We start from the raw sequence: 15437 nt of genomic DNA, 5'->3' as shown, positions 1-15437 counted from the left end.
CATGACGGTTTTTTCTTCCATATCTGAAAGGCTTGGCTTTTCTATAAGTCAGGATGGCCGAGCGGTCTAAGGCGCTGCGTTAAGGTCACAGCCTCCCCTGGAGGCGTGGGTTCAAATCCCACTTCTGACAATACAACTTTTCTTAAACACTCTGCAATGTCATTCCGACAGCGCTAGTGAAAAAACCCACTATGCCAAAACACACCCCAAAATGTTAGACTCTTCAGATGACTGGCTTGGCATCCAATCTTGAAAGTTTTCTTATTTGTGTAGGATAGGATGACCGAGCAGTCTCTCGTGAAGGCGTGGATTTAAATCCCACTTTTGAATACTCATATTTAAGTAAACTATGTAAGACAATACAGATTCCTCTGCTTACTTGAGTGAATGTTATAGAGAATGGAACTCCACTAAACTACTGCTGGGTACCTCCCAGGGTAGTTTTTCTGTATTTTCAGGTTAAAGCAAGAACAAGGGTTCTTCAGGACCTCTTTGTTACAGCACTGTTAATCATAAACCAATAACTACATGATGGAAATGGACAAGAAACAGTTCTAATCTTTCTATTTTAAATTCCCAAAAACTGGACCCTTAACATGACGGTTTTTTCTTCCATTTCTGAAAGGGTTGGCTTTTCTATAAGTCAGGATGGCCGAGCGGTCTAAGGCGCTGCGTTCAGGTCGCAGTCTCCCCTGGAGGCGTGGGTTCAAATCCCACTTCTGACAATACAACTTTTCTTAAACACACTGCAATGTCATTCCGACAGCGCTAGTGAAAAAACCCACTATGCCAAAACACACCCCAAAATGTTAGACTCTTCAGATGACTGGCTTGGCATCCAATCTTGAAAGTTTTCTTATTTGTGTAGGATAGGATGACCGAGCAGTCTCTCGTGAAGGCGTGGATTTAAATCCCACTTTTGAATACTCATATTTAAGTAAACTATGTAAGACAATACCGATTCCTCTGCTTACTTGAGTGAATGTTATAGAGAATGGAACTCCACTAAACTACTGCTGGGTACCTCCCAGGGTAGTTTTTTCTGTATTTTCAGGTTAAAGCAAGAACAAGGGTTCTTCAGGACCTCTTTTTTACAGCACTGTTAATCATAAACCAATAACTACATGATGGAAATGGACAAGAAACAGTACTAATCTTTCTATTTTCTATTTCATATTTAAGTAACTATGTAAGACAATACAGATTCCTCTGCTTACTTGAGTGAATGTTATAGAGAATGGAACTCCACTAAACTACTGCTGGGTACCTCCCAGGGTAGTTTTTCTGTATTTTCAGGTTAAAGCAAGAACAAGGGTTCTTCAGGACCTCTTTGTTACAGCACTGTTAATCATAAACCAATAACTACATGATGGAAATGGACAAGAAACAGTTCTAATCTTTCTATTTTAAATTCCCAAAAACTGGACCCTTAACATGACGGTTTTTTCTTCCATATCTGAAAGGCTTGGCTTTTCTATAAGTCAGGATGGCCGAGCGGTCTAAGGCGCTGCGTTCAGGTCGCAGTCTCCCCTGGAGGCGTGGGTTCAAATCCCACTTCTGACAATACAACTTTTCTTAAACACACTGCAATGTCATTCCGACAGCGCTAGTGAAAAAACCCACTATGCCAAAACACACCCCAAAATGTTAGACTCTTCAGATGACTGGCTTGGCATCCAATCTTGAAAGTTTTCTTATTTGTGTAGGATAGGATGACCGAGCAGTCTCTCGTGAAGGCGTGGATTTAAATCCCACTTTTGAATACTCATATTTAAGTAAACTATGTAAGACAATACAGATTCCTCTGCTTACTTGAGTGAATGTTATAGAGAATGGAACTCCACTAAACTACTGCTGGGTACCTCCCAGGGTAGTTTTTCTGTATTTTCAGGTTAAAGCAAGAACAAGGGTTCTTCAGGACCTCTTTGTTACAGCACTGTTAATCATAAACCAATAACTACATGATGGAAATGGACAAGAAACAGTTCTAATCTTTCTATTTTAAATTCCCAAAAACTGGACCCTTAACATGACGGTTTTTTCTTCCATTTCTGAAAGGCTTGGCTTTTCTATAAGTCAGGATGGCCGAGCGGTCTAAGGCGCTGCGTTCAGGTCGCAGTCTCCCCTGGAGGCGTGGGTTCAAATCCCACTTCTGACAATACAACTTTTATTAAACACACTGCAATGTCATTCCGACAGCGCTAGTAAAAAAACCCACTATGCCAAAACACGCCCCAAAATGTTAGACTCTTCAGATGACTGGCTTGGCATCCAATCTTGAAAGTTTTCTTATTTGTGTAGGATAGGATGACCGAGCAGTCTCTCGTGAAGGCGTGGATTTAAATCCCACTTTTGAATACTCATATTTAAGTAAACTATGTAAGACAATACCGATTCCTCTGCTTACTTGAGTGAATGTTATAGAGAATGGAACTCCACTAAACTACTGCTGGGTACCTCCCAGGGTAGTTTTTTCTGTATTTTCAGGTTAAAGCAAGAACAAGGGTTCTTCAGGACCTCTTTTTTACAGCACTGTTAATCATAAACCAATAACTACATGATGGAAATGGACAAGAAACAGTACTAATCTTTCTATTTTCTATTTCATATTTAAGTAACTATGTAAGACAATACAGATTCCTCTGCTTACTTGAGTGAATGTTATAGAGAATGGAACTCCACTAAACTACTGCTGGGTACCTCCCAGGGTAGTTTTTCTGTATTTTCAGGTTAAAGCAAGAACAAGGGTTCTTCAGGACCTCTTTGTTACAGCACTGTTAATCATAAACCAATAACTACATGATGGAAATGGACAAGAAACAGTTCTAATCTTTCTATTTTAAATTCCCAAAAACTGGACCCTTAACATGACGGTTTTTTCTTCCATATCTGAAAGGCTTGGCTTTTCTATAAGTCAGGATGGCCGAGCGGTCTAAGGCGCTGCGTTAAGGTCGCAGTCTCCCCTGGAGGCGTGGGTTCAAATCCCACTTCTGACAATACAACTTTTCTTAAACACACTGCAATGTCATTCCGACAGCGCTAGTGAAAAAACCCACTATGCCAAAACACACCCCAAAATGTTAGACTCTTCAGATGACTGGCTTGGCATCCAATCTTGAAAGTTTTCTTATTTGTGTAGGATAGGATGACCGAGCAGTCTCTCGTGAAGGCGTGGATTTAAATCCCACTTTTGAATACTCATATTTAAGTAAACTATGTAAGACAATACAGATTCCTCTGCTTACTTGAGTGAATGTTATAGAGAATGGAACTCCACTAAACTACTGCTGGGTACCTCCCAGGGTAGTTTTTCTGTATTTTCAGGTTAAAGCAAGAACAAGGGTTCTTCAGGACCTCTTTGTTACAGCACTGTTAATCATAAACCAATAACTACATGATGGAAATGGACAAGAAACAGTTCTAATCTTTCTATTTTAAATTCCCAAAAACTGGACCCTTAACATGACGGTTTTTTCTTCCATATCTGAAAGGCTTGGCTTTTCTATAAGTCAGGATGGCCGAGCGGTCTAAGGCGCTGCGTTCAGGTCGCAGTCTCCCCTGGAGGCGTGGGTTCAAATCCCACTTCTGACAATACAACTTTTCTTAAACACACTGCAATGTCATTCCGACAGCGCTAGTGAAAAAACCCACTATGCCAAAACACACCCCAAAATGTTAGACTCTTCAGATGACTGGCTTGGCATCCAATCTTGAAAGTTTTCTTATTTGTGTAGGATAGGATGACCGAGCAGTCTCTCGTGAAGGCGTGGATTTAAATCCCACTTTTGAATACTCATATTTAAGTAAACTATGTAAGACAATACAGATTCCTCTGCTTACTTGAGTGAATGTTATAGAGAATGGAACTCCACTAAACTACTGCTGGGTACCTCCCAGGGTAGTTTTTCTGTATTTTCAGGTTAAAGCAAGAACAAGGGTTCTTCAGGACCTCTTTGTTACAGCACTGTTAATCATAAACCAATAACTACATGATGGAAATGGACAAGAAACAGTTCTAATCTTTCTATTTTAAATTCCCAAAAACTGGACCCTTAACATGACGGTTTTTTCTTCCATTTCTGAAAGGCTTGGCTTTTCTATAAGTCAGGATGGCCGAGCGGTCTAAGGCGCTGCGTTCAGGTCGCAGTCTCCCCTGGAGGCGTGGGTTCAAATCCCACTTCTGACAATACAACTTTTATTAAACACACTGCAATGTCATTCCGACAGCGCTAGTAAAAAAACCCACTATGCCAAAACACGCCCCAAAATGTTAGACTCTTCAGATGACTGGCTTGGCATCCAATCTTGAAAGTTTTCTTATTTGTGTAGGATAGGATGACCGAGCAGTCTCTCGTGAAGGCGTGGATTTAAATCCCACTTTTGAATACTCATATTTAAGTAAACTATGTAAGACAATACCGATTCCTCTGCTTACTTGAGTGAATGTTATAGAGAATGGAACTCCACTAAACTACTGCTGGGTACCTCCCAGGGTAGTTTTTTCTGTATTTTCAGGTTAAAGCAAGAACAAGGGTTCTTCAGGACCTCTTTTTTACAGCACTGTTAATCATAAACCAATAACTACATGATGGAAATGGACAAGAAACAGTACTAATCTTTCTATTTTCTATTTCATATTTAAGTAACTATGTAAGACAATACAGATTCCTCTGCTTACTTGAGTGAATGTTATAGAGAATGGAACTCCACTAAACTACTGCTGGGTACCTCCCAGGGTAGTTTTTCTGTATTTTCAGGTTAAAGCAAGAACAAGGGTTCTTCAGGACCTCTTTGTTACAGCACTGTTAATCATAAACCAATAACTACATGATGGAAATGGACAAGAAACAGTTCTAATCTTTCTATTTTAAATTCCCAAAAACTGGACCCTTAACATGACGGTTTTTTCTTCCATATCTGAAAGGCTTGGCTTTTCTATAAGTCAGGATGGCCGAGCGGTCTAAGGCGCTGCGTTCAGGTCGCAGTCTCCCCTGGAGGCGTGGGTTCAAATCCCACTTCTGACAATACAACTTTTCTTAAACACACTGCAATGTCATTCCGACAGCGCTAGTGAAAAAACCCACTATGCCAAAACACACCCCAAAATGTTAGACTCTTCAGATGACTGGCTTGGCATCCAATCTTGAAAGTTTTCTTATTTGTGTAGGATAGGATGACCGAGCAGTCTCTCGTGAAGGCGTGGATTTAAATCCCACTTTTGAATACTCATATTTAAGTAAACTATGTAAGACAATACAGATTCCTCTGCTTACTTGAGTGAATGTTATAGAGAATGGAACTCCACTAAACTACTGCTGGGTACCTCCCAGGGTAGTTTTTCTGTATTTTCAGGTTAAAGCAAGAACAAGGGTTCTTCAGGACCTCTTTGTTACAGCACTGTTAATCATAAACCAATAACTACATGATGGAAATGGACAAGAAACAGTTCTAATCTTTCTATTTTAAATTCCCAAAAACTGGACCCTTAACATGACGGTTTTTTCTTCCATTTCTGAAAGGCTTGGCTTTTCTATAAGTCAGGATGGCCGAGCGGTCTAAGGCGCTGCGTTCAGGTCGCAGTCTCCCCTGGAGGCGTGGGTTCAAATCCCACTTCTGACAATACAACTTTTATTAAACACACTGCAATGTCATTCCGACAGCGCTAGTAAAAAAACCCACTATGCCAAAACACGCCCCAAAATGTTAGACTCTTCAGATGACTGGCTTGGCATCCAATCTTGAAAGTTTTCTTATTTGTGTAGGATAGGATGACCGAGCAGTCTCTCGTGAAGGCGTGGATTTAAATCCCACTTTTGAATACTCATATTTAAGTAAACTATGTAAGACAATACCGATTCCTCTGCTTACTTGAGTGAATGTTATAGAGAATGGAACTCCACTAAACTACTGCTGGGTACCTCCCAGGGTAGTTTTTTCTGTATTTTCAGGTTAAAGCAAGAACAAGGGTTCTTCAGGACCTCTTTTTTACAGCACTGTTAATCATAAACCAATAACTACATGATGGAAATGGACAAGAAACAGTACTAATCTTTCTATTTTCTATTTCATATTTAAGTAACTATGTAAGACAATACAGATTCCTCTGCTTACTTGAGTGAATGTTATAGAGAATGGAACTCCACTAAACTACTGCTGGGTACCTCCCAGGGTAGTTTTTCTGTATTTTCAGGTTAAAGCAAGAACAAGGGTTCTTCAGGACCTCTTTGTTACAGCACTGTTAATCATAAACCAATAACTACATGATGGAAATGGACAAGAAACAGTTCTAATCTTTCTATTTTAAATTCCCAAAAACTGGACCCTTAACATGACGGTTTTTTCTTCCATATCTGAAAGGCTTGGCTTTTCTATAAGTCAGGATGGCCGAGCGGTCTAAGGCGCTGCGTTAAGGTCGCAGTCTCCCCTGGAGGCGTGGGTTCAAATCCCACTTCTGACAATACAACTTTTCTTAAACACACTGCAATGTCATTCCGACAGCGCTAGTGAAAAAACCCACTATGCCAAAACACACCCCAAAATGTTAGACTCTTCAGATGACTGGCTTGGCATCCAATCTTGAAAGTTTTCTTATTTGTGTAGGATAGGATGACCGAGCAGTCTCTCGTGAAGGCGTGGATTTAAATCCCACTTTTGAATACTCATATTTAAGTAAACTATGTAAGACAATACAGATTCCTCTGCTTACTTGAGTGAATGTTATAGAGAATGGAACTCCACTAAACTACTGCTGGGTACCTCCCAGGGTAGTTTTTCTGTATTTTCAGGTTAAAGCAAGAACAAGGGTTCTTCAGGACCTCTTTGTTACAGCACTGTTAATCATAAACCAATAACTACATGATGGAAAGGGACAAGAAACAGTTCTAATCTTTCTATTTTAAATTCCCAAAAACTGGACCCTTAACATGACGGTTTTTTCTTCCATATCTGAAAGGCTTGGCTTTTCTATAAGTCAGGATGGCCGAGCGGTCTAAGGCGCTGCGTTAAGGTCGCAGTCTCCCCTGGAGGCGTGGGTTCAAATCCCACTTCTGACAATACAACTTTTCTTAAACACACTGCAATGTCATTCCGACAGCGCTAGTGAAAAAACCCACTATGCCAAAACACACCCCAAAATGTTAGACTCTTCAGATGACTGGCTTGGCATCCAATCTTGAAAGTTTTCTTATTTGTGTAGGATAGGATGACCGAGCAGTCTCTCGTGAAGGCGTGGATTTAAATCCCACTTTTGAATACTCATATTTAAGTAAACTATGTAAGACAATACAGATTCCTCTGCTTACTTGAGTGAATGTTATAGAGAATGGAACTCCACTAAACTACTGCTGGGTACCTCCCAGGGTAGTTTTTCTGTATTTTCAGGTTAAAGCAAGAACAAGGGTTCTTCAGGACCTCTTTGTTACAGCACTGTTAATCATAAACCAATAACTACATGATGGAAATGGACAAGAAACAGTACTAATCTTTCTATTTTCTATTTCATATTTAAGTAACTATGTAAGACAATACAGATTCCTCTGCTTACTTGAGTGAATGTTATAGAGAATGGAACTCCACTAAACTACTGCTGGGTACCTCCCAGGGTAGTTTTTCTGTATTTTCAGGTTAAAGCAAGAACAAGGGTTCTTCAGGACCTCTTTGTTACACCACTGTTAATCATAAACCAATAACTACATGATGCAAATGGACAAGAAACAGTTCTAATCTTTCTATTTTAAATTCCCAAAAACTGGACCCTTAACATGACGGTTTTTTCTTCCATATCTGAAAGGCTTGGATTTTCTATAAGTCAGGATGGCCGAGCGGTCTAAGGCGCTGCGTTAAGGTCGCAGTCTCCCCTGGAGGCGTGGGTTCAAATCCCACTTCTGACAATACAACTTTTATTAAACACACTGCAATGTCATTCCGACAGCGCTAGTGAAAAAACCCACTATGCCAAAACACACCCCAAAATGTTAGACTCTTCAGATGACTGGCTTGGCATCCAATCTTGAAAGTTTTCTTATTTGTGTAGGATAGGATGACCGAGCAGTCTCTCGTGAAGGCGTGGATTTAAATCCCACTTTTGAATACTCATATTTAAGTAAACTATGTAAGACAATACAGATTCCTCTGCTTACTTGAGTGAATGTTATAGAGAATGGAACTCCACTAAACTACTGCTGGGTACCTCCCAGGGTAGTTTTTCTGTATTTTCAGGTTAAAGCAAGAACAAGGGTTCTTCAGGACCTCTTTGTTACAGCACTGTTAATCATAAACCAATAACTACATGATGGAAATGGACAAGAAACAGTTCTAATCTTTCTATTTTAAATTCCCAAAAACTGGACCCTTAACATGACGGTTTTTTCTTCCATTTCTGAAAGGCTTGGCTTTTCTATAAGTCAGGATGGCCGAGCGGTCTAAGGCGCTGCGTTCAGGTCGCAGTCTCCCCTGGAGGCGTGGGTTCAAATCCCACTTCTGACAATACAACTTTTCTTAAACACACTGCAATGTCATTCCGACAGCGCTAGTGAAAAAACCCACTATGCCAAAACACGCCCCAAAATGTTAGACTCTTCAGATGACTGGCTTGGCATCCAATCTTGAAAGTTTTCTTATTTGTGTAGGATAGGATGACCGAGCAGTCTCTCGTGAAGGCGTGGATTTAAATCCCACTTTTGAATACTCATATTTAAGTAAACTATGTAAGACAATACCGATTCCTCTGCTTACTTGAGTGAATGTTATAGAGAATGGAACTCCACTAAACTACTGCTGGGTACCTCCCAGGGTAGTTTTTCTGTATTTTCAGGTTAAAGCAAGAACAAGGGTTCTTCAGGACCTCTTTTTTACAGCACTGTTAATCATAAACCAATAACTACATGATGGAAATGGACAAGAAACAGTACTAATCTTTCTATTTTCTATTTCATATTTAAGTAACTATGTAAGACAATACAGATTCCTCTGCTTACTTGAGTGAATGTTATAGAGAATGGAACTCCACTAAACTACTGCTGGGTACCTCCCAGGGTAGTTTTTCTGTATTTTCAGGTTAAAGCAAGAACAAGGGTTCTTCAGGACCTCTTTGTTACACCACTGTTAATCATAAACCAATAACTACATGATGGAAATGGACAAGAAACAGTTCTAATCTTTCTATTTTAAATTCCCAAAAACTGGACCCTTAACATGACGGTTTTTTCTTCCATATCTGAAAGGCTTGGATTTTCTATAAGTCAGGATGGCCGAGCGGTCTAAGGCGCTGTGTTAAGGTCGCAGTCTCCCCTGGAGGCGTGGGTTCAAATCCCACTTCTGACAATACAACTTTTATTAAACACACTGCAATGTCATTCCGACAGCGCTAGTGAAAAAACCCACTATGCCAAAACACACCCCAAAATGTTAGACTCTTCAGATGACTGGCTTGGCATCCAATCTTGAAAGTTTTCTTATTTGTGTAGGATAGGATGACCGAGCAGTCTCTCGTGAAGGCGTGGATTTAAATCCCACTTTTGAATACTCATATTTAAGTAAACTATGTAAGACAATACCGATTCCTCTGCTTACTTGAGTGAATGTTATAGAGAATGGAACTCCACTAAACTACTGCTGGGTACCTCCCAGGGTAGTTTTTCTGTATTTTCAGGTTAAAGCAAGAACAAGGGTTCTTCAGGACCTCTTTTTTACAGCACTGTTAATCATAAACCAATAACTACATGATGGAAATGGACAAGAAACAGTACTAATCTTTCTATTTTCTATTTCATATTTAAGTAACTATGTAAGACAATACAGATTCCTCTGCTTACTTGAGTGAATGTTATAGAGAATGGAACTCCACTAAACTACTGCTGGGTACCTCCCAGGGTAGTTTTTCTGTATTTTCAGGTTAAAGCAAGAACAAGGGTTCTTCAGGACCTCTTTTTTACAGCATTAATCATAAACCAATAACTACATGATGGAAATGGACAAGAAACAGTACTAATCTTTCTATTTTCTATTTCATATTTAAGTAACTATGTAAGACAATACAGATTCCTCTGCTTACTTGAGTGAATGTTATAGAGAATGGAACTCCACTAAACTACTGCTGGGTACCTCCCAGGGTAGTTTTTCTGTATTTTCAGGTTAAAGCAAGAACAAGGGTTCTTCAGGACCTCTTTGTTACAGCACTGTTAATCATAAACCAATAACTACATGATGGAAATGGACAAGAAACAGTTCTAATCTTTCTATTTTAAATTCCCAAAAACTGGACCCTTAACATGACGGTTTTTTCTTCCATTTCTGAAAGGCTTGGCTTTTCTATAAGTCAGGATGGCCGAGCGGTCTAAGGCGCTGCGTTCAGGTCGCAGTCTCCCCTGGAGGCGTGGGTTCAAATCCCACTTCTGACAATACAACTTTTATTAAACACACTGCAATGTCATTCCGACAGCGCTAGTGAAAAAACCCACTATGCCAAAACACACCCCAAAATGTTAGACTCTTCAGATGACTGGCTTGGCATCCAATCTTGAAAGTTTTCTTATTTGTGTAGGATAGGATGACCGAGCAGTCTCTCGTGAAGGCGTGGATTTAAATCCCACTTTTGAATACTCATATTTAAGTAAACTATGTAAGACAATACAGATTCCTCTGCTTACTTGAGTGAATGTTATAGAGAATGGAACTCCACTAAACTACTGCTGGGTACCTCCCAGGGTAGTTTTTCTGTATTTTCAGGTTAAAGCAAGAACAAGGGTTCTTCAGGACCTCTTTGTTACAGCACTGTTAATCATAAACCAATAACTACATGATGGAAATGGACAAGAAACAGTTCTAATCTTTCTATTTTAAATTCCCAAAAACTGGACCCTTAACATGACGGTTTTTTCTTCCATTTCTGAAAGGCTTAGCTTTTCTATAAGTCAGGATGGCCGAGCGGTCTAAGGCGCTGCGTTCAGGTCGCAGTCTCCCCTGGAGGCGTGGGTTCAAATCCCACTTCTGACAATACAACTTTTCTTAAACACACTGCAATGTCATTCCGACAGCGCTAGTGAAAAAACCCACTATGCCAAAACACACCCCAAAATGTTAGACTCTTCAGATGACTGGCTTGGCATCCAATCTTGAAAGTTTTCTTATTTGTGTAGGATAGGATGACCGAGCAGTCTCTCGTGAAGGCGTGGATTTAAATCCCACTTTTGAATACTCATATTTAAGTAAACTATGTAAGACAATACCGATTCCTCTGCTTACTTGAGTGAATGTTATAGAGAATGGAACTCCACTAAACTACTGCTGGGTACCTCCCAGGGTAGTTTTTCTGTATTTTCAGGTTAAAGCAAGAACAAGGGTTCTTCAGGACCTCTTTTTTACAGCACTGTTAATCATAAACCAATAACTACATGATGGAAATGGACAAGAAACAGTACTAATCTTTCTATTTTCTATTTCATATTTAAGTAACTATGTAAGACAATACAGATTCCTCTGCTTACTTGAGTGAATGTTATAGAGAATGGAACTCCACTAAACTACTGCTGGGTACCTCCCAGGGTAGTTTTTCTGTATTTTCAGGTTAAAGCAAGAACAAGGGTTCTTCAGGACCTCTTTGTTACACCACTGTTAATCATAAACCAATAACTACATGATGGAAATGGACAAGAAACAGTTCTAATCTTTCTATTTTAAATTCCCAAAAACTGGACCCTTAACATGACGGTTTTTTCTTCCATTTCTGAAAGGCTTGGCTTTTCTATAAGTCAGAATGGCCGAGCGGTCTAAGGCGCTGCGTTAAGGTCGCAGTCTCCCCTGGAGGCGTGGGTTCAAATCCCACTTCTGACAATACAACTTTTCTTAAACACACTGCAATGTCATTCCGACAGCGCTAGTGAAAAAACCCACTATGCCAAAACACGCCCCAAAATGTTAGACTCTCCAGATGACTGGCTTGGCGTCCAATCTTGAAAGTTTTCTTATTTGTGTAGGATAGGATGACCGAGCAGTCTCTCGTGAAGGCGTGGATTTAAATCCCACTTTTGAATACTCATATTTAAGTAAACTATGTAAGACAATACCGATTCCTCTGCTTACTTGAGTGAATGTTATAGAGAATGGAACTCCACTAAACTACTGCTGGGTACCTCCCAGGGTAGTTTTTCTGTATTTTCAGGTTAAAGCAAGAACAAGGGTTCTTCAGGACCTCTTTGTTACAGCACTGTTAATCATAAACCAATAACTACATGATGGAAATGGACAAGAAACAGTACTAATCTTTCTATTTTAAATTCCCAAAAACTGGACCCTTAACATGACGGTTTTTTCTTCCATTTCTGAAAGGCTTGGCTTTTCTATAAGTCAGGATGGCCGAGCGGTCTAAGGCGCTGCGTTCAGGTCGCAGTCTCCCCTGGAGGCGTGGGTTCAAATCCCACTTCTGACAATACAACTTTTATTAAACACACTGCAATGTCATTCCGACAGCGCTAGTGAAAAAACCCACTATGCCAAAACACACCCCAAAATGTTAGACTCTTCAGATGACTGGCTTGGCATCCAATCTTGAAAGTTTTCTTATTTGTGTAGGATAGGATGACCGAGCAGTCTCTCGTGAAGGCGTGGATTTAAATCCCACTTTTGAATACTCATATTTAAGTAAACTATGTAAGACAATACAGATTCCTCTGCTTACTTGAGTGAATGTTATAGAGAATGGAACTCCACTAAACTACTGCTGGGTACCTCCCAGGGTAGTTTTTCTGTATTTTCAGGTTAAAGCAAGAACAAGGGTTCTTCAGGACCTCTTTGTTACAGCACTGTTAATCATAAACCAATAACTACATGATGGAAATGGACAAGAAACAGTACTAATCTTTCTATTTTCTATTTCATATTTAAGTAACTATGTAAGACAATACAGATTCCTCTGCTTACTTGAGTGAATGTTATAGAGAATGGAACTCCACTAAACTACTGCTGGGTACCTCCCAGGGTAGTTTTTCTGTATTTTCAGGTTAAAGCAAGAACAAGGGTTCTTCAGGACCTCTTTGTTACACCACTGTTAATCATAAACCAATAACTACATGATGGAAATGGACAAGAAACAGTTCTAATCTTTCTATTTTAAATTCCCAAAAACTGGACCCTTAACATGACGGTTTTTTCTTCCATTTCTGAAAGGCTTGGCTTTTCTATAAGTCAGAATGGCCGAGCGGTCTAAGGCGCTGCGTTAAGGTCGCAGTCTCCCCTGGAGGCGTGGGTTCAAATCCCACTTCTGACAATACAACTTTTCTTAAACACACTGCAATGTCATTCCGACAGCGCTAGTGAAAAAACCCACTATGCCAAAACACGCCCCAAAATGTTAGACTCTCCAGATGACTGGCTTGGCGTCCAATCTTGAAAGTTTTCTTATTTGTGTAGGATAGGATGACCGAGCAGTCTCTCGTGAAGGCGTGGATTTAAATCCCACTTTTGAATACTCATATTTAAGTAAACTATGTAAGACAATACCGATTCCTCTGCTTACTTGAGTGAATGTTATAGAGAATGGAACTCCACTAAACTACTGCTGGGTACCTCCCAGGGTAGTTTTTCTGTATTTTCAGGTTAAAGCAAGAACAAGGGTTCTTCAGGACCTCTTTGTTACAGCACTGTTAATCATAAACCAATAACTACATGATGGAAATGGACAAGAAACAGTTCTAATCTTTCTATTTTAAATTCCCAAAAACTGGACCCTTAACATGACGGTTTTTTCTTCCATTTCTGAAAGGCTTAGCTTTTCTATAAGTCAGGATGGCCGAGCGGTCTAAGGCGCTGCGTTCAGGTCGCAGTCTCCCCTGGAGGCGTGGGTTCAAATCCCACTTCTGACAATACAACTTTTCTTAAACACACTGCAATGTCATTCCGACAGCGCTAGTGAAAAAACCCACTATGCCAAAACACACCCCAAAATGTTAGACTCTTCAGATGACTGGCTTGGCATCCAATCTTGAAAGTTTTCTTATTTGTGTAGGATAGGATGACCGAGCAGTCTCTCGTGAAGGCGTGGATTTAAATCCCACTTTTGAATACTCATATTTAAGTAAACTATGTAAGACAATACCGATTCCTCTGCTTACTTGAGTGAATGTTATAGAGAATGGAACTCCACTAAACTACTGCTGGGTACCTCCCAGGGTAGTTTTTCTGTATTTTCAGGTTAAAGCAAGAACAAGGGTTCTTCAGGACCTCTTTTTTACAGCACTGTTAATCATAAACCAATAACTACATGATGGAAATGGACAAGAAACAGTACTAATCTTTCTATTTTCTATTTCATATTTAAGTAACTATGTAAGACAATACAGATTCCTCTGCTTACTTGAGTGAATGTTATAGAGAATGGAACTCCACTAAACTACTGCTGGGTACCTCCCAGGGTAGTTTTTCTGTATTTTCAGGTTAAAGCAAGAACAAGGGTTCTTCAGGACCTCTTTGTTACACCACTGTTAATCATAAACCAATAACTACATGATGGAAATGGACAAGAAACAGTTCTAATCTTTCTATTTTAAATTCCCAAAAACTGGACCCTTAACATGACGGTTTTTTCTTCCATTTCTGAAAGGCTTGGCTTTTCTATAAGTCAGGATGGCCGAGCGGTCTAAGGCGCTGCGTTCAGGTCGCAGTCTCCCCTGGAGGCGTGGGTTCAAATCCCACTTCTGACAATACAACTTTTCTTAAACACACTGCAATGTCATTCCGACAGCGCTAGTGAAAAAACCCACTATGCCAAAACACACCCCAAAATGTTAGACTCTTCAGATGACTGGCTTGGCATCCAATCTTGAAAGTTTTCTTATTTGTGTAGGATAGGATGACCGAGCAGTCTCTCGTGAAGGCGTGGATTTAAATCCCACTTTTGAATACTCATATTTAAGTAAACTATGTAAGACAATACCGATTCCTCTGCTTACTTGAGTGAATGTTATAGAGAATGGAACTCCACTAAACTACTGCTGGGTACCTCCCAGGGTAGTTTTTCTGTATTTTCAGGTTAAAGCAAGAACAAGGGTTCTTCAGGACCTCTTTTTTACAGCACTGTTAATCATAAACCAATAACTACATGATGGAAATGGACAAGAAACAGTTCTAATCTTTCTATTTTAAATTCCCAAAAACTGGACCCTTAACATGACGGTTTTTTCTTCCATTTCTGAAAGGCTTGGCTTTTCTATAAGTCAGAATGGCCGAGCGGTCTAAGGCGCTGCGTTAAGGTCGCAGTCTCCCCTGGAGGCGTGGGTTCAAATCCCACTTCTGACAATACAACTTTTCTTAAACACACTGCAATGTCATTCCGACAGCGCTAGTGAAAAAACCCACTATGCCAAAACACGCCCCAAAATGTTAGACTCTCCAGATGACTGGCTTGGCGTCCAATCTTGAAAGTTTTCTTATTTGTGTAGGATAGG

General features: G+C 40.0%; 21 non-coding genes across 21 annotated transcripts; all 21 read left to right on the top strand.

Annotated features, from left to right (window-relative positions):
- The first annotated feature begins 642 nt into the window (after positions 1 to 642).
- TRNAL-CAG (transfer RNA leucine (anticodon CAG)) lies at positions 643 to 725 on the top strand. The gene has a single exon. It is a non-coding gene; the product is annotated as a tRNA-Leu (tRNA).
- A 755-nt stretch (positions 726 to 1480) lies between these two features.
- On the top strand, positions 1481 to 1563 carry TRNAL-CAG (transfer RNA leucine (anticodon CAG)). Its single transcript has one exon. It is a non-coding gene; the product is annotated as a tRNA-Leu (tRNA).
- A 512-nt stretch (positions 1564 to 2075) lies between these two features.
- TRNAL-CAG (transfer RNA leucine (anticodon CAG)) lies at positions 2076 to 2158 on the top strand. Its single transcript has one exon. It is a non-coding gene; the product is annotated as a tRNA-Leu (tRNA).
- Positions 2159 to 2913: 755 nt separating this feature from the next.
- TRNAL-AAG (transfer RNA leucine (anticodon AAG)) lies at positions 2914 to 2996 on the top strand. Its single transcript has one exon. It is a non-coding gene; the product is annotated as a tRNA-Leu (tRNA).
- A 512-nt stretch (positions 2997 to 3508) lies between these two features.
- TRNAL-CAG (transfer RNA leucine (anticodon CAG)) lies at positions 3509 to 3591 on the top strand. The gene has a single exon. It is a non-coding gene; the product is annotated as a tRNA-Leu (tRNA).
- A 512-nt stretch (positions 3592 to 4103) lies between these two features.
- TRNAL-CAG (transfer RNA leucine (anticodon CAG)) lies at positions 4104 to 4186 on the top strand. The gene has a single exon. It is a non-coding gene; the product is annotated as a tRNA-Leu (tRNA).
- Positions 4187 to 4941: 755 nt separating this feature from the next.
- On the top strand, positions 4942 to 5024 carry TRNAL-CAG (transfer RNA leucine (anticodon CAG)). The gene has a single exon. It is a non-coding gene; the product is annotated as a tRNA-Leu (tRNA).
- A 512-nt stretch (positions 5025 to 5536) lies between these two features.
- TRNAL-CAG (transfer RNA leucine (anticodon CAG)) lies at positions 5537 to 5619 on the top strand. The gene has a single exon. It is a non-coding gene; the product is annotated as a tRNA-Leu (tRNA).
- A 755-nt stretch (positions 5620 to 6374) lies between these two features.
- TRNAL-AAG (transfer RNA leucine (anticodon AAG)) lies at positions 6375 to 6457 on the top strand. The gene has a single exon. It is a non-coding gene; the product is annotated as a tRNA-Leu (tRNA).
- A 512-nt stretch (positions 6458 to 6969) lies between these two features.
- On the top strand, positions 6970 to 7052 carry TRNAL-AAG (transfer RNA leucine (anticodon AAG)). The gene has a single exon. It is a non-coding gene; the product is annotated as a tRNA-Leu (tRNA).
- Positions 7053 to 7806: 754 nt separating this feature from the next.
- Positions 7807 to 7889, top strand: TRNAL-AAG (transfer RNA leucine (anticodon AAG)). Its single transcript has one exon. It is a non-coding gene; the product is annotated as a tRNA-Leu (tRNA).
- A 512-nt stretch (positions 7890 to 8401) lies between these two features.
- TRNAL-CAG (transfer RNA leucine (anticodon CAG)) lies at positions 8402 to 8484 on the top strand. Its single transcript has one exon. It is a non-coding gene; the product is annotated as a tRNA-Leu (tRNA).
- Positions 8485 to 9238: 754 nt separating this feature from the next.
- Positions 9239 to 9321, top strand: TRNAL-AAG (transfer RNA leucine (anticodon AAG)). The gene has a single exon. It is a non-coding gene; the product is annotated as a tRNA-Leu (tRNA).
- Positions 9322 to 10314: 993 nt separating this feature from the next.
- TRNAL-CAG (transfer RNA leucine (anticodon CAG)) lies at positions 10315 to 10397 on the top strand. The gene has a single exon. It is a non-coding gene; the product is annotated as a tRNA-Leu (tRNA).
- A 512-nt stretch (positions 10398 to 10909) lies between these two features.
- On the top strand, positions 10910 to 10992 carry TRNAL-CAG (transfer RNA leucine (anticodon CAG)). Its single transcript has one exon. It is a non-coding gene; the product is annotated as a tRNA-Leu (tRNA).
- A 754-nt stretch (positions 10993 to 11746) lies between these two features.
- Positions 11747 to 11829, top strand: TRNAL-AAG (transfer RNA leucine (anticodon AAG)). The gene has a single exon. It is a non-coding gene; the product is annotated as a tRNA-Leu (tRNA).
- A 512-nt stretch (positions 11830 to 12341) lies between these two features.
- Positions 12342 to 12424, top strand: TRNAL-CAG (transfer RNA leucine (anticodon CAG)). Its single transcript has one exon. It is a non-coding gene; the product is annotated as a tRNA-Leu (tRNA).
- A 754-nt stretch (positions 12425 to 13178) lies between these two features.
- TRNAL-AAG (transfer RNA leucine (anticodon AAG)) lies at positions 13179 to 13261 on the top strand. Its single transcript has one exon. It is a non-coding gene; the product is annotated as a tRNA-Leu (tRNA).
- A 512-nt stretch (positions 13262 to 13773) lies between these two features.
- TRNAL-CAG (transfer RNA leucine (anticodon CAG)) lies at positions 13774 to 13856 on the top strand. The gene has a single exon. It is a non-coding gene; the product is annotated as a tRNA-Leu (tRNA).
- Positions 13857 to 14610: 754 nt separating this feature from the next.
- TRNAL-CAG (transfer RNA leucine (anticodon CAG)) lies at positions 14611 to 14693 on the top strand. Its single transcript has one exon. It is a non-coding gene; the product is annotated as a tRNA-Leu (tRNA).
- A 512-nt stretch (positions 14694 to 15205) lies between these two features.
- TRNAL-AAG (transfer RNA leucine (anticodon AAG)) lies at positions 15206 to 15288 on the top strand. Its single transcript has one exon. It is a non-coding gene; the product is annotated as a tRNA-Leu (tRNA).
- Positions 15289 to 15437: the final 149 nt, after the last annotated feature.

The sequence above is a fragment of the Rhinoderma darwinii genome, chromosome 3 (genome assembly GCF_050947455.1).
Source record: "Rhinoderma darwinii isolate aRhiDar2 chromosome 3, aRhiDar2.hap1, whole genome shotgun sequence".
Taxonomy (NCBI): domain Eukaryota; kingdom Metazoa; phylum Chordata; class Amphibia; order Anura; family Rhinodermatidae; genus Rhinoderma; species Rhinoderma darwinii.
This window is presented reverse-complemented; position numbering and strand designations above follow the sequence as displayed.